General features: G+C 41.5%; 1 long non-coding RNA gene across 1 annotated transcript; it reads left to right on the forward strand.

Moving 5' to 3' along the window:
- The first annotated feature begins 109 nt into the window (after nucleotides 1-109).
- On the forward strand, nucleotides 110-20,141 carry LOC132354317 (uncharacterized). The gene is made up of 5 exons (XR_009499234.1): nucleotides 110-425; nucleotides 13,287-13,417; nucleotides 15,711-15,878; nucleotides 17,732-17,925; nucleotides 19,583-20,141. It is a non-coding gene; the product is annotated as an uncharacterized LOC132354317 (long non-coding RNA).
- The last annotated feature ends 591 nt before the right edge of the window (nucleotides 20,142-20,732 follow it).

The raw sequence follows: 20,732 nt of genomic DNA on the forward strand, positions 1-20,732 counted from the left end.
GAGGGCGGGGCTGGAGGAAAAGAGTCAAGGCGCCGGGAAAGGGGCGGGGACGGGGGTGGGAGTGGGTGGTCGGCAAGCTTGGAGGCGGGGGTAGGGGGGGTGTTGCGGGGAGCGGGTGAGACCCCGTGGGCCTCAAACCCTGATCTGCTTCTAGTCGGCGAATAACTGGAATTAACGGAGCAGGTATAGTGTGCACGTGAGATACTCAGGACCTTTCCACCCGCCCCACCCGACGGCGGGGACAGTCACACAGTCACGTGCCGGGTGGGTCCCAGGGGGTCGCACTTCGCTGGAGCTGGTCCCGAGCCGCTGGCAGTGAAGTGATGGGGAAAGCGCGGGACCGGAAGGAGGGACGCGGGGCTCCAGGACTTCAGCACTTTCAGGCTAATACTGGATGCACACGAAATCACATGTTGGGCAAATATGTAAGTTTTAAAGCACACTGAGAAAACGGAAGTCTGTGACTCCACATTATCCACGTGGAGCATATATACGGGGGCTTCCCGGGTTCTACCTCTTGCTTCTTCCCTCGACCACCACTGTCCTGAACTTTGTCTCTCCTTGACATTCTTAGTCGTTTTATTATATGTGGAGGCATTCCCAAAGGATATATTGTTTGACTTTTCTCTTTTTGAGCTTTATACAAATGATACACAGTCTTGTGGGATTTGCTTTTATCGTTGAACGTTTGTTTGATTCACCCAAGTTGTTAAGTGTAAGCAATCTGTAGAACATTTGTTTTCACTGCTGTAACATTGCGTTTCTGTGAAGTCGTTTATGTCCAGTTGTTTATCCATTTTTCTGTGGACACTTGTCTCCAGTATTTTGTTATTATTGGAGGCAAACTGACCATGAAGCTAATGAAATTGGAGTTTCAGGGCCCCTCCCATGGGTCTCTCCCATCGACCCGAAAGAGGAGTCTTGGCAGTGTGTTCCCATGGTCATATGTTTTTGTAAAATCTACAGAAGGAAGACATTTAAACCACGATGGAAGAGGACCACTTTCTCTTTACATTCCCGCGCCCCCTTCCTTCAGCCCTTTTCAGCTTGGGTGATGCATGGCTGCAGGCATTTGGGGTTGAGCCAAGGTGGGTTGCATCAGGGATGCGTTTGAGTTCGGTGGAGAGTATGTGTGAGGTTTGCAGTCTTTAATGTCAGGCTCTTGCTTTTCGCCCCAGGGTAGGAAGGTGCATGAACAGTTGGTCATATCAGAATAGGAATGTCCCACAGCATCCAGCACCTGATGGATGTGTGTGTTGGGGCAGAAACCTAGTCTGAAATGTAGGAAGCTGGAAGCTAATCTGAAAAAACTCAGATGTGTAAAATTGTAAGTGGAGGATCCAGTTCTGACCTGGAAGTTCTCTCCTGTCAGGATTGTAGTCATGCTTATATGTTTATAAATGCACTTTACATGTTTTCTTTAATGATGAGAGTCACACAAAGTAAAATTTGTCAGATTCCCTGAGTTTGTAGGTCACAACCCTATAACAGAACTACAGTGAGTCTGTCTGGATGTGAAGACACATGTTTTCTACATCCCAAATATTAATAATAAAAAATGTTCAGTAAACTATGTTAGAAGAAGGGCAATCTTCTCATTTTCTCTATGGAAAATGATATTATGGAAATCATTGTCATATAAAGAGGGGATTAAGCATATGCAGCCAAAAGAATGAAGGAAAAGGGTATAGAGGTGTGTGAGACAGTTAATTTAAAAACTAATATGGTACTTTCCTGGATTTTGTCACATTTGCAATTTGTTGTGATTTATCTCCAATTACATAAGCTCATGCCGGACAAAACCTGAGCCTGCCCCGGTGATACAAGGCTGGCAAGGGCCTTCCTGTGCACACCTCTTGAACTTGTCCCATTTGAACCTAGGAGTAGCAGGACTGGGTCAGAGGGATGGGGTATGCAGCTTTACACGATGATGCCAAAATGTTTTCAAAGTGCTGGTACCAATCTATACTGCCACCAGCACGGATCAGCCCTTTCCTGTTATTCCACATTCTTTCCAATCATTGTTTTGGTCCAACTTCTTAACTTTTGCTAGTCTACTGAGAGTAAGTTGGTACAAGATTATGGTCTTAATTTGCATTCTCTAATTACTGATAATGTCGAACATTTTTTCATGTGCTGATTGTTCATGTTTCTTTTCCTCTTCTAAGCGTTTTTATTTTAAAAAATATTCTGGATACCAATCTTCTGTCAATTGTATGTGTTGCAAATATTTTCTCCCTGTTTATAGCGTGTGTTTTCAAATTTTTTTTTTTCAAATATTTTTTAAAATTTTGAAAAAAAAAAATCAAACTTACAGCAAAGTTTCAGGACTAATACAATGAACTCCTGTTTACCGTTCACATAAGATTCACAGTCTGCTATATTTGTGTGTAAGAGAGACAATATATAAATTATTTTTGCTGAACCATTTGAGAGTAAGTTGCAGCGTGCACCTCTGAAAATGATGTTTCCGTATGTTGGCACAGAACAATTTTCAAATGTAGGTAGTTTAGCATTGATATGATACTAATGTCTAATATACAGTCCACATTGAAATTTCATCAGTTGTTCCAATAATGTCATTCAGACCAGGGGTCCCCAACCCCCGGGCCACACAGCAGGAGGTGAGCGGCGGGTGAGCGAGCGAAGCAGCATCTGCAGCTCCGCATGGCTGGCGTTACCGCCTGAACCATATCTCCCCACTCCCCCCCCACCAACCCCCGTCCGTGGAAAAATTGTCTTCCACGCAACCGGTCCCTGGTGCCAAAAAGGTTGGGGACCGCTGATTTAGAGCGATACCCGGCACCACCAGACCAAGGTCCAGTCCAAGATCTTTTCACTTTCTTTGTTTCTATACTATCTTTAGATAAATATTAAGTTTAGCGTAGTTAAATATGTCTGTCCTTTCCTTTGTAGTTAGCAAACTTTGATGTCTTAAAAAAGTCCTGGTCTTGCCAGGGGTTGATGGGAGGGAGGGATGAATGGGCAAAGCGCAGGGAATACTTAGGGCAGAGAAACTATTCTGTGTGACACTGTCATGGGGTACACATGTCATTATACCTTTGTCCAAACCCGTGGAATGTACAACAACTGGAGTGAACCCTAATGTGAACCATGGCCTCTGGGTGACGATGATGCATGTCTGTAGGTTCGTTGAAGCAAACATGCCATCTGGTGGGGGGGGCGTTGATAACGGGGGGCCTGGGCCTGTGTAGGGGCAGCAGGTAAATGGGGCATCTCTGTACCTTCTCAGTTTTGCTGTGAACCTAAAGCTGCTCTAGAAAATAAAGTCTATCAAAGAGAAAAAAAAAATCCTTGTCTACCCTGCTATCTGAAAGGTATTTCTTAGAATTTTGGGGGAAACTTGTAAAGTTTTGCCTTCTACATTTAAATCATTAATCCATATGGAATTGGGTTTTGTCTGGTGTGAAGTAGGGATCCATTTCCTTTCCTTTCCTGTTTTCCAGATAGCCAGCCAATTGTCCAAACACCATACATTGACTAGAATCCTTTCTCCAGTGACCTGCGGTACTATCTCTGGTCATATATCAAGGCCCCAAAGTGTGAACGTCTGTTTCTGGACTCACTATTCTCTTCCTAGTTTTCTGTCCCTGTGCCAGTACCCTTCTGCCTTAATTACTGTAGCTTTGTACATTTTGCCGTCCGGTTGAGCAAGTTTGCTTCAGGATTGTTTTGGCTATTCTTGGCCCTTTTTTCTTGCATATACATTTTAGGATCAACTTGTCAATTTCCACAAAAAAGTCCTGATGTGATTATGATTGGAAATGCATTAACTCTGTCGGTCAATCTGGGGGGAGGATTGAAATTCCTATAGTAATACTTTGCTATATATCTCTAGTTATTTAGGTTTTCTTTAATGATTTCTATAGAGTATCTAATTTTCTCTAGAGATACTTGCTCATCTTTGGTCAGATTTATTCTAGATTCATTACAGTTTATGTTATTATCATAAATGGTTTCTTAAACTTATGTTTTTGGGTTTTTTTAATAAGACTTTTTGGTGACTTTTTATTTATTTGTTTATTTTTTATTTTTTTGGCTGCGTTGGGTCTTTGTTGCTGCGTGCGGGCTTTCGCTAGTTGTGACGAGCGGAGGCTACTCTTAGTTCTCATTGTGGTGGCTTCTTGTTGCAGAGCATGGGCTCTAGGCGTGTGGGCTTCAGTAGTTGTGGCACATGGACTCAGTAGTTGTGGCACGCGGGCCCTAGAGCGCAGGCTCAGTAGTTGTGGTGCATGGCTTAGTTGCTCTGCGGCATGTGGGATCTTCCCGGACCAGGGATCAAACCCCTGTCCCCTGCATTGGCAGGCAGATTCTCAACCACTGCGCCACCAGGGAAGTCCTTAAACTTATGTTTTTGAATTATTTGCTGGTTTATAAAAATGAAATTGATTTTCATATATTGATATTTTAGCCACCTTACTAAATGCTCTTCATATTTCCAATAATACATAATTTTTAGTTTTCTATTTAGAGGGTCACATCTTAAGTAATGACAGTTTTGTTTTTCCTTTCCTTTTCTTTCTCTTACCTTATCATGCTGGCTACCATCTCCAGCACAGGGTTGAATACATGTGATGATAGCAGACATTCTTCTCTAGTTCCTGGTTTTAAAATACTTTAATTCACATGTTTCCTCATTAGGAATGATGTGTGCTGCAGGTTTTTCAAATACCCTTTATCGAGTTAAGGAAGTTCTGTTTCATTCTGAATTTGCTAAAAGTTTCACCATGAAAGAGTATTGGATTTTATCAAATGCTTTTTTCTTCTCTTTTTTAATCTGTTGAGATCAGCAAAAGCATTTCCCCCTTATCTAGCAATATGAAGAATTATATTTATAATTTAAAGGTTTTTCAAATGTTAAACACCTTTGCATTCCTGAAATAAGCCTAATTTGGCCATAATATATTTTATATATCTGATATTTTATGTTAACATTTTGTTTAGGATTTTTAAGTTTATGTTTATAAGTAAAATTTATCTGTAATTTTCCTTTCTCACACTATCCATGGTTTTACAGGCATCAAAGAATGAATTGGGGAATACTTCTTTTTTTTCCTCCATTATTCTCTGGAATAAATTATATAATATTGAAATGACCTGTCTGCTGAAAGTTTGGCAGAACTCCCTATAAATTATCTGGGTCTCGAGTTTTTTGTGTGTGGGTAGAAAGATTTTTACCTTTAGATTTATTGTTTTTCACAGTCATAGAACTATTCAGCCTTTCTTAAGGAATTCTTGGGTCAGTGTTGCTAAGTTATATGTTTTAATGTTCTTTTCAACTGTTTCATATTTACTTTCAGAAAGTTCTTCATTTTATCCTTTTAAAGTGTGTTTTATATATAATATTATGTCTCTTTTTCATTAATATTGACTTGATCTTTCTCATTATTTTTCTTAATCCATCTCACCAGAAAGTTTGTCTCAATGTACATTTTCCAAGAATCAACTTTTGACCTTGTTGATCCTCTTTACTGCAAGTTTGTTTTCCGTTTCACTGATTTATGTTTTTTCTCTCTCTACTACTGTCTTCAGATTATCCTATTTTTCAGTTAATGAGTTTAGCATATTCATCTTTAATCTTTCTATTTTTCTAATGTAAGCATCTAAGGCTATAAGTTTTCGTCAAATGACTGCTTTTTCTACAACCTACATGTTTTGATACATAGTATTTTTATTCAGTTCTGGTATTTTAAAATGTCCATTATTATTTCTTCTTTAAACCATGAGTTATTTAAGGACTTTTTAATTCAAAATATATTTATGTTTTGTACATATATATTTGTTGCATTGTGGCCAGAGAATCAAAGATCCTTGAGGCTTGCTGTATGAGCTGGTCCATGGTCAATTTTTAGAAATAGTCTAAACCAAAGAAGAATGTTGATTTCACCAGCAGGTAGATAGGTGCAGGGATATGTATCAAATAAATCAAGCTTGGTAGTTCAGACTTTTTACATCTTTACTAACGTTCATGTTCAGATTTGCCTATCAGTGTGCCTATCTGTCACCCATTAATAGATAACATAGGTCAGTCAATCTCTTATTAAAATGGTGGATCTGTCCATTTTTCCCTGTAGTTCCAGCAATTTTAGTTTTGTGTATTTGGGGGCCATTTTATTTTAGAATCAGCGTGTACAAAGAAATTGAAGCATCAGTGTGTCTTAGAATCTTAGATTTGAATGCATTCACCAGAGTCCAATTATAGTCCCTGCCACTCTCCATACCTAGACAGGAGGAACTGTTTCACCGCACATGACCAATTGACTTATTAAGTACGTTTAAAGGCAGTGAACTTCTTACCTTACAGGGAAGCCCAGTTCTTCATTGGAGAGCTCTGCTTGATTATAATTACCATTTCATTAGCCAGCATTGTGCAAAGCATTTTACAAACATTATCATGTTTAATTCTCAGTACAATCTTATAAAGTAGGTATTTTATCCGAATTGCACTAATGAAGAAACAGGTAATTAAGCAAGTTGCCCAAGGTTACACAGGTAGTAGTGGAAGAGCAGGAACTGAAGCTCAGGTCTGTCTCCTAAATCCATTAGACTCCATTCACAAGTTCTTCTTTACGTTGGGCCTAAAACCATGTCCCCTTAACTTTCAATCAAGGGACCTGGTTCTAACCATCCTTTCTAGCATTCCCAGCACTTTCTAATCCTTTGGAAACCTCAGAAATAGTTCAAGCTAATACGTGTTGCATAACCCTGCCCTGCCTGACTCTCTTCAGTTTTCTCATAGAAGATTTGGACCCTTGCTGTATACATGCCTATTCTTACTCTGACTTTCAGAAAACTAGTCAGTCTTTTTCTTCTGTTTTTTCTTTTTCAAAAACTAGGCAATTTTTACATGTGGGATGCTTCATTCTTAATGTATAGCCTAGTGAGTTAAACTCATTTCTGCACGTGAGTTAGGCATGCTACATGAAGCCTACTATTAAACATCAAGCCCTTCATCTTTTGGAGTTAATAAGTCAACCTCAGAACCACTCAGGCCTCACATGTGGCTCTACCCCACGGTATGCTCTTTAGTAAAGAGCTCAGAGTCAGATTTCCTCTTAGGTCTCACCAGAGCACAGTCTAATTAACCTAAGCTGCGACTCCTGCTTTCTGCACAAGAAGTCTTCACCGACATGGTTTTCAGATGGTCTTTTAATTGTGGGACCACGGAAAGCCTTACCTGTGGTAGTTTACATGGGAATCACAGATGGCATGATGACTGCATTGTTGTTGTGCATTGTGCTTTATGGCAGGGAGGGACAGGAAACTATCCAGGGTGACTCAGTTAGACAAGAGTTGTGGAATGCGTACATCCTGCATAGCCATGCTAAGAGTTTGCCTTAGGCTGTGTCTTAGAACCGGAAATGCTGCAAGAATGTGAGCTGACCTGTATGTTATCCTCATGCGCTGTCCAGACATGTACAGAAATAATCATGCCTATCGTTCTTTGATTCCGGGGACCTTCAGTCTCACACCTATTTGTTTATAGCTGCTCCTTTTTTTTTTTTTAATTGGGGTATAGTTGATTTACAATGTGTTAGTTTCAGGTGTACAGCAAAGTGATTCAGTTATAAATATATATATTACTCCTTATTCTTTTAGTATGGGAGGCTTGGAAACCCGTATAACTTACATCGAGGGGAAGACAGGAAAGCACAGGTTGATAGAATTTGGCTGCCATGGATATTTTTTTCACTTGTGTCATCACAATAAATCAGACCACAACTTGGACTCAACTACTTTCTGCCTTCGGTGACTTTTCCTGATAAACACTATGACAAAATCTTTATCTAAAAATTGATTTACTCATTCAAGGGATTCCTGGCATCTACCACATGGCAAGCGTAGGAATACGATGATGAACAAGAAAGACATAGTCTCTGTCTTACAGTAGAGGTGGGGCGATAATTACACAGTAAATGCTGTGACAGGGGACATACAGAATGTCAGAGGAGTGTGTAGGATGGGAACACAAACCAGACATGGGGAAAAAGAGAAGGCCTTCCAGAGGAAATGACATCTAAGCTGAGATCTGAAAGGCCAAAGATAAATTGGGACAATTGAAACAGGAAAAAGGAGGAGGGAAAGGCCCAAAGTGAGAGTATGGCACATCCAAGGAACTGAAAGAAGTTAGGTATCATCTGCTTAGGCCAAGTTATGCTGCAGTAACAAGTGACCCCAAGTTTCAGTGGCACACAACAACAACAATGGTTTATTTCTCACTCATGCTGCAATGTGGAGAAAAGATTGTTGAGGGTAAAACTGAGGGAGGAAGCTGAGGTAGTAATTCAGGCTAGAGCAGACGGTGGCCCGAACTCAGGTAGAGGCCATCGGGATACAGAGGAGTGGACGGAATCAAGAGATGCATAAGAAGTAGAGTTACCAGCTCTCCCTGGTTGACTGGATGTGGAGGGTGAAAAAGGAACCATGGTTGACACTTGAGTTGCTTTATTCTAACCACAGAGCAGAGCAGGAAGATTAAAGCTTTTATAGAGATGAATTTAATACAATAGCATGATAAATATTTTATTGTTAATAATTTTAGAAACGTCTTCCTACTAATCTTGAACACATCATAGAGTTAATGATCTTGGTAATCATATTATTCCTTCTGCCCAAACTCCTGGCACAGATGTATTCACAGAACTACATAATTCTTGGCGGTGAGGCTTCTGGGATGCCAAATTAGGAGGTGTCTAGTTGAAACTAGGTGTGTGTTACAAATCTAAAACTTCATCCTAAAACTTGAACTTATGGGACTTCCCTGCTGGTCCATTGGTTAAGACTTTGCCTTCCAATGCAGGGGGTGCAGGTTCGATCCCTGGCCAGGGAGCTAAGATCCCACATGCCCAGCAGCCAAAAAAAACAAAACATAAAACAGAAGCAGTATTGTAACAAATTCAATAAAGACTTTAAAAATGGTCCACATCAAAAAAAAAAAAAAAATCTTAAAAAAAAAAAACTTGAACTTACAAAGTCATTGGATGGTTAGAAAAAATAGACTGGTACTGAGCGATTGTCAGGGAGGAAGAAATTTCCCTCTACCCTTCTAGGTTCTTCTGGCTGGTCTAAGAATTAAATTGACATGAAACATTAACAGGAGAAGATCACGCAAAATTTCATAACATGTCTTCATGGGAGAGACCCACAAAAACTGAGTAACTCCCCCAAACGGCCCAAACCCTCACCTTAAATACCGTCTTCAACAAAAGACAAAAGAGGAAGTTGGGGGTAGTTGTTTGGGACCTCAAAGGGGTGGAAGGCAATTTACATGGAGATGGAAAAGCAAATGCTTGGTGAGCAAGTGTTTGCTGAGCCCGGCAGACACAATGGGACAGAGTGGACTCTGGCCTCCAGCCCCTGCCGACTTCCCCACCACACCCGGCCCGTGTTCTTTGCAGAGATCTCTGGCAATAGCTCTAATTTGGGAACAGGCCCTCTATCGAAATTCTTTTAGGCAGCTGGGGGAAGGTCAGAGTTTCTCCCTGCATCTTTTGGCCTTGATTGTTTTCAGCTCAAAATAATCCATATCCCAAAGAGACATTTTGGGGTGGAAATTTTGCTCCCCTACACTATAAAGTCTGCATATGTAGACCTTAGCGAAGGGAGGTACATACAGTTTTCATTAGATTAAACACTGCAAAGCTGGTATACTCTGAAGACGTCATACAAGAGCCATGCCCGTGGGAACACTTAGAAACCGCTGCCGGTGTGGGTCCATTTTCCAGAGGGAAAGATGCTGCGGTGGACTGTCCCTTTCAAGATTAGGCCTGTTTCTGGGACATTATATTCTCAAGATATCTTTTTTTTTGCTTTTTTAAATATTTATTTATTTTTTGCCTGTGTTGAGTCTTCATTGCTGTGCACGGGCTTTCTCTAGTTGCAGCGAGCAGGAGCTACTCTTCGTCACAGTGCGCGGGCTTCTCATTGTGGCTTCTCTTGTTGCGGAGCATGGGCTCTAGGCGCGCGAGCTTCAGTAGTTGCAGCATGCAGGCTCAGTAGTTGTGGCACACGGGCTCCAGGGCGCATGGACTTCAGTACTTGCGGCATGTGGGCTCAGTAGTTGTGGCGCACAGGCTTAGTGGCTCTGCGGCATGTCGGATCTTCCCGGACCAGAGATCGAACCCGCGTCCCCTGCATTGGCAGGCAGGTTCTTAACCACTGGACCACCAGCTAAGTCCCCTCAAGAGATCTTAAGTTTTTCCAAGGCAACTCTAAATTTCTCAGCAGTGGACAAATTGCAAGCAGCAATTCAGGTATTCTTTTATCTGGCAATAATCTTCCTTCCTCCCAGCTTTCCCTGCCGTACTTTTCCTGCCGTGATCATTTTTCAACCACACTGGGACCACTAGTCTATTAATTTCTCTATTTTCTCCCAACATGTGTGCCATCTTCTGTCTTCCTTTCCCATCGTATCCAACTTCGATTTTGTACTGTGGGGTTAACTTCAGCACACCTGCCACAAACCTTGGTGGTTTCGTTCAGTTGCTTCATTTGAAACGTTCACTTTCAGTGACAGTTTACCTAGTGCAGCAGAACAAATCAGTACTTCATATAGGAGAAGAAAATAACATTAAACTGAGATTTTTAAGACATGGGGAAGAGTTGGTTACTTGACTTTAAGTCAAGCTATCAAAAACTATTAGTTTTGAGATGTCCCTCTTTGTGTAAGTCTATGATAAAATGTGAATTCAGAATTAGTCAAGATTTCACAACAGTAACCTCCGTCTATACTGAGGGATGCTTAAGCTCTTGTATGTATCAAGGACTGAAAAATATTCTTACATAGCAATTCCCACTCTAGGTTTTTTCCTTATAAACTCATTACTGATACACATAAGGTATATTTTGGGCGTATTTTTTTATTACATCATTTGATGATAATGTTGTTGTGGGAACAGCCTAAATATTCACCAAAAGGGAATTAAATTAATATTGTATATCTGTACAGTGGAATAAAAGGCAGCCATTAAAAGTTATGTTGAATATTTAATGACATGAGGGGATGTTAGTGATTTCTTAAAAAAAAAAAAAAGGTTAAAAACTGTATTTAGTGTGATCCAATTATTTTGAAAAATATTAATAAATACCCAGGAAAAAAAGAGGGAGGAGTCGTGGCAAATATTAATAGTAGACATTTAGATCAGTGGAATAAAATTGAAAGTCCAGAAATAAATCCTTACATTTATGGCCAACTGTTTTTCAATAAGGGTGCCAAGAAAATTCAATAGGGGAAAGAATAGTCTTTTCAGCAAATGGTTGTGGGACCAGATATCCACATGCAAAAAATGAAAGTGGGTCCCTGCCTCACACCATACACAAAAATTCACTCAAAATGGATAGACTCAAATGTAAGAGCTAAGATTTTAAAACTCCTAGAAGAAAACATAGGAGTCATCTTCATGACCTTGGGTTAGGCAAAACCTTCTTAGATATGACACCAAAATCACAAGGGACAAAAGAAAAAAAATAGATCAGTTTAAAACTTTAGTGCTAGAAATGATTTCAAGAAAATGAAAAGACAGCTCACAGATTGGGAGAAATGATGTGTAATTCATATATCTGATAAGAGCCTTATATCTAGAGTATATAAAGAAGTCTGACAACCCAACAATAAAAAGAAAAGTAACCCAATTTTTAAAAGGGCAAGCAGTTTGAATAGACATTTCTCCATAGAAGATATACAAATAGCCAATAAACATAAGAAAAAAATGCTCAATACCATTATTTATTAGGGAAATACAAATCAAAACCACAAGGAGATACCACTTCACACCAACTAGGATTGCTACTTAAAAGAGAAAAAAGACAGACAATAAAAAGTGTTATATGGAGAAACTGGAACCTTCTTACATTGCTGATGGGAGTGTAAAGTGGTACACAGCCATTCTGGAAAACAGTCTGGCAGTTGCTCTAAATGTTAAGCATAGAGTCACCATGTAACCCAGAAATTCTACTCCTACACTCCAAGAGACTCAAAAACAGGTGTTCAAACAAAAACTTGTACGGAAATATTCATAGCAGCATTATTCCCGACAATCAGAACGTGGAAACAATCCAATGTGCGTCATAAATGGATTTTTAAAAAGTGGCATATCCATACATTGGAATATTATTCAGCAATAAAAAATTAAGTACTGATACATGCTACAATTTGGATGAATCTTGGAAACATTAAGCTAAGTGAAAGAGGTCAGTCACAAAAGACCACATATTGTGATTCCACTTATATGAAAGGTCCAGAATAAGCAAATTTACAGAGACAGGAAGCAGATCAGTGGTTGTCTAGGGCTGAGTAGGGGGGGGCTGTGTGGTAGGGAAAAATGGGAAGTGATGGCTAATGGGTTTCTTTTTGGGGTAATGGAATGTTCTAAAATTATATTGTGGTGATGGTTGTACAACCCAGTACATATATTTTAAAATATTTAATTATACACTTAAAATGGGTGAATTGTACGGTATGTGAATCTCAAGAAAGCTTTCTAAAGTGTTAATAGTAGCTCTTCCTGGAGGGTGAGCTTATGTTGGTTTTTATCTTTTTGTTCATCTGTATCCCCTGCAGTGAACAAGCATTTCTAGTCGTAAGAAAAAAGAAAGTTGAAAAAAGAAAGTTATTCGTTTAAATGGTTTGTCTCAGCGAGGTAACTTCTTAGAATTAAGTATAGAAGTTCTTGGGTTTAAGACCATTCTTAAGTTAAATAACTGTCTGCAGAAGAAAACTGCTCCATTCTCCCAAGCCATTCCTACATCTTCTAATTGTCCTCTATTGTAAAATAGAGGAACTTTTTTTTTTTGTTTTTCCATCAAATAATGAAATCTGGTGGGTGTTTCTACTTTTCTTATCTTGTGTGGTGATTCATTCCAGGCTGAATGCCTTTCCATTTTTGACTTTTCATTGTTTGCTACATCCCAAGAACCTCTGCCCTTTAAAAATCTTAATTTGCGATGGTAATACATTCAGTGTGGTTTCACAAATTGGGTTTAATACTTTAATCCACTTTAGCACATCCTTCCCTTACCCCATGACCAGTTAGCATTTGGTGGTAATCCCTTCACAGTGATAAATACAAGCAACAGTGTTTTGCAAAAAATAAAAATAAAAATCTTAAATTTCAATTTGACAGTATAATAATATACTGGGAATTAAAATGACTGTGTTAAAATAGATTGTAAATAGTCTGAAAGATTATATAAAAGTATTTTAAAGAATTGGAGATTTTCTCTTTATTACAGCATATGTTAATATGTTGATTAATTCTTTTTTGCAGGTGGGTGGATCAATCAGTATCAGATGATATCTGGGCTTAAGGAAAATAACTTTCAAGTCATACTTGCTTAAAAGAGATCTACTTAGTCAAAAGGCTACATTGCTTAAACAGTGAGAAAAATCCATGAATAGGTAATAATATCAAATTTTCTTCTTAGACATAGGCCATGAAATTAGAAATAACTACATTAAAAAGTGGGGGGGGGGACCAGACCACAAAATCTGCTATAATTCATAGAAAAACACTTCCGAAAGTTAAAAGCAATATAAAATAGAAATTATTATTATTATTATCATGTGAAGCAAGAAGATATATGTTCTTAAAGAGCATGAACATAAGCCTTTGCAAGAAATTTCAAGTTTAAGGTTTTTGCTTATGTTTGAATTTTTATCCTTGAAGTCAGTGTTCTGAAAAACAGCCGGAGTTCTGCAGACACGCCTGGAAAATGGGAATGTGGGTAGCAGCCTTCAGTTTTCTACCAAGGGGTGATTTCATTTAAATACTGGGTCTGGAGCTTAAAAAAAAATGGAAAACAGCTTGGAAACCAACGCTGGTTTTCAGTGACCACTTACGTAAACGTTTACATCTTTGCAGTTGTGACCTGCCCCTGAATTCTAAGGTGGAAAAGGGAAAGCCCTTATATGGCGATGCAGGCAGACCCACAGCTGGGCTAGAACCCGCTGTCAGAAGTGTTTGCTACATAACAGCCCAGATTTGTGTCAAGAGCCGAGGATGCAGTTGTGTGTGTACCCCTTGGAGACTTTGCTTAAGCAAAAGACCAGCGGGTGGGGCGTCGGAGAAATGCTGTCCAATACAAGATACACGTTTCCACTCAGGATTATTATGTAATACTTATTTTGGAGGAAAAAGAATCACACTGAGGCTTTATCAGAGCCCTTTGCTAAGATTGCCTGCCTGTCTCCTGTCTGCCTCACCTGCTGTAATTCCTTGAGGGTAGAGACCCTGAATTGTCCCCTTTTTGTCACCAACACCTTTGTAGGCCTTGGCACATCAAAAATACTTGAATGATTTACAAGGATGTAATAATCTACCAAGTTACCAACTAAACGATAAGAATTTATTTTCCAGTTTAAGGTAATTGGTGGCTCTCAGAGTAGAGAGAGCTGCTAACAGGAGCTGTTTGCAGATTCTCATTGGGTAAAATAACAACCAAAGGGAGTTCCTGGCCCCTAATAGTCTCCACCTTAAACATTCTTGTTCCTACACCTAGAGTATCTCCTTTTTATTTATTTATTTATTTTTGGCTGCGTTGGGTCTTCGTTGCTGCGTACGGGCTTTCTCTAGTTGCGGCGAGCGGGGGCTACTCTTCGTTGCCTCATTGGGGCTTCTCACTGTGGTGGCTTCTCTTGTTGCGGAGCACGGGCTCTAGGCTTGTGGGCTTCAATAGTTGTGGCACGAGGGCTCAGTAGTTGTGGCTCGCGGGCTCTAGAGCGCAGGCTCAGTAGCTGTGGCGCACGGGCTTAGTTGCTCCACGGCATGTGGGATCTTCCCGGAGCAGAGATTGAACCCGTGTCCCCTGCATTGGCAGGCGGATTCTTATCCACTGCACCACTAGGGGAGTCCCAGTATCTCCTTTTTATAAGAGTGGGTCGTACAAAAGCTTGCACCACGAGCTTGGTTAGCTTGTTTCTCTGAAAGGTAATAGATTTAGATAAGTGTGCCACTTGGATTATTCCTAAAAAGCATTACAAATATTTCTGGATTAGGATTCAACTTTGAGAAACGTGAAGATGCTACATTTCCTAAGTCAAATAAAATTTCACTATGAATATGGCTGCTGCAACTTTACCTCACTTGCTTTCTATAAGTAGCCAAGTATCAAATTTGTATGTCTATAATTATAATTTTCACCTTGTGAGTAAAAAAATCAGTATTTAGTTTACCTTTCAATTACTTTAAAAAAAACCATATGCTATAATCTGAATGTTTGTGTCCTCCCAAAATTCATCTGTTGAAATCTTAACTCCCAACATGATAGTCTTAGGAGGTGAGACTTTGGGGAGATGCTTAGGTCATAAGGGTGGAGCCCTCGTGAATGGGATTAGTGTTCTCATAAAAGGAACCCCACAGAGCTTCCTCTCCCCTTCCATCGTGTGAGGACACGGTGAGAAGGCACCGTCTATGAATGAGGAACTGGACCCTCGCCAGACACCGAATTGCTGGCACGGTGTTGATCTTGGACTTCCCAGCCTCCAGAATGATGAGAAATAAATTTCTTTTGTTTACAGAACAACCGTCTATGGTATTTTGTTAGAGCATCTGGAACAGATTAAGACACCGTAGTAGCTTAAATATGTTACACAGTAGGATGTGGAATTGATTTCCTTTCACAATGTAAAAAATTGGAAAATGAATGTAATAAATCATTTTACTTAGCCTTTCTTATGTTTATCTTTTATGTAGATAGATTTCATAATGACAAAAAAAAAAAAGAAGAAGAAAAGAAGGAATCATGAGTCACCCGCGGAGGATGCCAGGGAACTGTGAAATCATAAGAAATATGTCTTTGGTGTCTACACTGGCTTCCTGGCACAGAGCTCCTCAAACACTTGGAATTTCTTGAGTGATCGGGTAAAATGAGGCCTCTTGGCTTATTTATAACTAGCCTCTTTCAACCACACCTGAGTTTATGTTAATGAGGTGACTTAGAAAAGACCCTAAGGATGGGACTGAGGGGAGGCTGGGGTGATTAGAGGGTCAGACCTTTCAGCCCCACCCACTGACATCGGGGGAGGGGCGAGTGGCTGGAGATGGGCTTAATCACCAATGGCCAATGATTTAATCGGTCGCGCCTAAGAAGTGAAGCCTCCGTAAAAACCCTAAACAACAGGTTTTGGAGAGCATCTGGGTTGGTGAACACGTCAAAGTGCTGGGAGTGGTGGGCGTGGATGCTCCAGCCCTCCCCCCACGCCTGTGCATCTTGTCCCTTTGGCTGTTCCTGAGTTGTATCCTTTATAATAAATGGGTGATGGTAAGTGCTTTCCTAACTTCTGTGAGCAAATGATCAAGCTGAGGAGAGGGTTGTGGGGATCTCCGATTTATAGCTGGTTGGTCAGAAGTACAGGTACCCGGGATTTGCAACTAGCATCTCAAGTTGGGGAGGGTCTTGTGGGACTGTGCCCCTAACCCGTCTGCACTAACTTTGGGTAGTTAGTGTCAGAATTGCTTAATGGGACAGAAAATCCCACACATCTGGCCTCAGAAGTTTTGTGAGTAGAAGAAATAGTCATATTTTTCTTTTAGGAACCAACCTATCATTCTAACAACTTATAAATAAAAAGAAAGAATCAAACGCTTGTCTGGCCTTCCTGTACAAACTGTACCTGAGGGTAACCATTAGTTGATGAAATGGTTTCCCTTTGTAGAGAGATGCCAGCTAAGAAGCAAAGCAGGCCTCATAGATCCAGAATATCACAGGGCTGCAGCCTCCAATGAAACAGCGGGTGTAAGCAAAGATCACCAACGGCTGCTAAAAGCATTAGGTGAAAAATGGACAGAACTTTATAGTGTTATGAGTCAGCCTGGCAGGGCCTGAGGCCTCTGAACAATCCCAGCCTCACGGAAACAGACAGATATTCCGTGCTTCCCGATGGAAGTACGCAAAACCACTTACACAGTATTCACGCCAAAAAAATTGAACCTAAATCTGATTGAGCCTCTAGATGTATGAATTTACAGAAAATATAAGAGACAGAGGAGGCTTTTAAACAACATCAGTGGCATGCAATTAGCAAGATCCAGACTGTGGAAAAACTTACAGGAAAAAATGACAAATACATTTCAAGGAAAAGAAAGAAAGTGAGCCTGACTGAAACAGAGGAGGAACCCACGGCTTAGAAGAGACATACAAACTGAATGTAACGCGTGACCCTTATTTGGCTCTTAACTTAAACAAACTGGTCGTTAAAAAAAAGAAAAAATTCAAGAGCTGCCAGGAAGGCTTTCTCTACTAAAGGCAAAGACAGGATCACAAACCCCACCCACTGTCTTTGACATTTTTTGGCGTAAATCCTGTAATTAAAGAGGTGTACCTTTTAGTTCAACTGTCTTGTCCAGAGCTCACACCCTTTACAAGTCAGCACATTAAACCTCATCAGTCACAGATTCTCAGGCTTTGCTGAGTTCATGAGCTTGTTTCCCAAGGGCGGGCGTCAGCGAAACACCTACAGCTTGAAGGTGATGATTTTTCTAAAAGTCCCTGGAAATGGGGTGATCGTACAAAAAAAAAGGGAAAACTCAGAAATCAAATATCACCGACTTCATGAGTGTACTGAGTTCCCTGGTCCTTACACATTTGATTCTTCAGAGTCGATTGCAAGTGATACGCTGGTCAAGGGGGATGGAGCAGGCCTGGCAAAGATGGTGATCTTCTGATTTCTTGTTTGTTTTGTCTTTGGAATTTTTTTTTCTGTATGTCTTAATAGGAATGAACGAGAGTTTAGAAGACCAAATATTTCAAACCAACCAGTGAAGCCCTTTGGTGCAGTTTTGACCCCAAAGCAGCCAGACTGTCTCCTGGTCTCCCAGGGCCATACGCCACGGGGTCACTTTACAAATTAAGGTGAAGTCCAAGTGGAGGTGGAAAGGCAAGGTGTGAGGTCCTTCGACGGCATCCCTGGTAGGTAACCATCCACTCTCTATAAACACCTCCAATGGCAGGAAATCTCTGCCACATTTTATGAAGCTTCACTGTCGTCTCACCAGGAACCAGTCTGCCCCATTTCCCAGGACAGCACTTCGAGTCTTAGAGAAGTGTTCTCCTCCCCACCCCGAGTCCGTGATTCCTACCTGGAGTCTAGGGAATGTGAGGGGACAGCCATCCTGTTGGACAATATCAGCTTCTTGGAGCAGCCAAGGCTAGCAGTTGGGGGCTTTTCCTGAGATGCCGTGATGCTCTGTTGAGGTGAAAAATTTATTTCAGTGGTTAGAAAGCAAGAACATATGCTAAAATCTTTAAAAACGGTTTTATTTTATTTTATTTTTTAAAGAGTTTTTGGTTTTGACGTCGTGGACCATTTTTAAAGTCTTTATTGAATTTGTTACAATATTGCTTCTGTTTTATGTTTTGGTTGTTTGGCCACAAGGCATGCGGGAGCTTAGCTCCCCCAGTGCAGGGGGTGTGGGATCGAACCCACAGCCCCTGCGTTGGAAGGCGAAGTCTTAACCACTGGACCACCAGGGAAGTCCCTAAAAATGGTTTTAAAACCACTCTTTTAAGTTTTCTCTTCCCCAGGGTAAACATTGCTTGCTCTTTGAAATATTGGTAATGCAGGTTTACATATTTTTAAAAATATAATAAATAATGAAGTATAAATTATATAATAAATTACATGTATATTATATTAAAATATATATGTATATTATTAGAAAAGAGTAGCCTAACCCACACTCACTTTTTTTTTTTTTAAATTTTATTTATTTATTTATTTATGGCTGTGTTGGGTCTTCGTTTCTGCGCGAGGGCTTTCTCTAGGTGCGGCGAGCGGGGGCCACTCTTCATCGCGGTGCGCGGGCCTCTCACTATCGCGGCCTCTCTTGTTGCGGAGCACAGGCTCCAGATGCACAGGCTCAGTAGTTGTGGCTCACGGGCCCAGCTGCTCCGCGGCATATGGGATCTTCCCAGACCAGGGCTCGAACCCGTGTCCCCTGCATTGGCAGGCAGACTCTCAACCACTGCGCCACCAGGGAAGCCCCCACACTCACTTTTAGGACAAGACCTAGCAACTGTACACATCACTTGTACTCACATCTCATTGGCTGGAGCGTTGCCACGTGGCTGCACCTGCTGTCAGGGAACTGGGAGAGGTAGTGTGTGTCTGGGGACCCAGGTGCCGGGGTAAAACTTTCCCTACTCTGGAAGGAGGGAAGAAGGCAGCGTGGGGGGCTCTTGGCATCTCTGCCACGATAACTCTAAATAGAAGCTATGGGGCTTCCCTGGTTGCGCAGTGGTTGACAATCTGCCTGCCAATGCAGGGGACACGGGTTTGAGCCCTGGTCTGGGAAGATCCCATATGCCGCGGAGCAGCTGGGCCCGTGAGCCACAACTACTGAGCCTGCGCGTCTGGAGCCTGTGCTCCGCAACAAGAGAGCCCGCGACAGTGAGAGGCCCGCACACCGCGACGAAGAGTGGCTCCCGCTCGCCGCAACTGGAGAAAGCCTTCGCACAGAGACAAAGACCCAACACAGCCATAAATAAATAAATAAATAAATAAATATTAAATAGAAGCTATGCGACCACATAGCATAATGACAGCGTGTCCTGGTTTTGTCACCAGGCGCAGCGGTGAGGCTGCATAAGGATCACGGGAGTGGAGACACACAGAACGGAGCCAGTATTCAGTTCAGGAATCACAGGATTTAGTGCACATGATGAGCACACAGCACAGCTTAGTAAGAGGAGGGAAAACAGAGAAGGGGTACCGACCTCGCCAAGGAGAAGTCCGGAAGGAGGCGGCTCAGCACCAGCAGGGTCCCTGGTTGGTGATGGTTTCAGGACACCTGTGAGCGGGACTCGCCCTCGGCTGGGACAGGGCCTCGGGCAGCGCCTGGATGTTCAGCAGTGTCAGGTCGGGTCCTCCAGCCGAGAGCCTTTGGTGTCTGACTCTGGGGGGTCTGCCTAGAGGTGGGCAGGTGCCGCCCCAGGGCCTCTCGTCTCCAGCAGTTACTCTGTGCCAGCAAAGGTTTCCATGACGTTACAAGGCAAGTCCTTAAATTCATTCTGTAAGTCTGTTCCTGTGTTGTAAATAAGTTCATTTGTAGCATTTTTCTTTTTAGATTCCGCATATCGATATCATATATTTGTCTTACACAACACTGTTAATCACCTATGCTTCAATATACAATAAAAATAAAAATTAAACAAACAAACAAAAAAAGTCCTCATCTAGAGGAACGCTCTTAACTCACCATACGGATGCACTCAGTCCTGCACCCGACGCTTTAGGACAACTAGCCTGGCAGTTGACACTGGCCGTTGTGACTCCACTTTGCTGAACAAAGCTTGAATCCGAGGAGTTTCACACCAGATGAGCGGGAATCACAAACTGCAGCGTAATCACCCTAAACTGAGAGTTGCGCTGAAATATTCAAATACAAGGAACGTATGTGAAAGACATTTGTTCTTGGCTGACTAACACCTGTTCAGTCCACCTCCAGTCACAATTCTGGGTTTTGTTTGGGAGTCTAGTCTTCCTCTTGGCCCGTCTGGTTGAGGGGGAGTCTGGGGGTGACTTGTGACCTAGCCAAACCTCTCAGAACCCCACAGTCCCTAGACAAGCGTGACTGGGTCGGGATTGGCACGTGGCTCATTCCAGCTACTAGAAAAGCAGGTTCCTTTCATTCTGCCGCCATATCGCCATGTTGAGCATGACAATAAAAGAACTTTTTTTTTAGCCCAGGATCCAGCCACGTTTCGCGTCTGCTCTC

The sequence above is a fragment of the Balaenoptera ricei genome, chromosome 1 (assembly GCF_028023285.1).
Source record: "Balaenoptera ricei isolate mBalRic1 chromosome 1, mBalRic1.hap2, whole genome shotgun sequence".
NCBI lineage: Eukaryota > Metazoa > Chordata > Mammalia > Artiodactyla > Balaenopteridae > Balaenoptera > Balaenoptera ricei.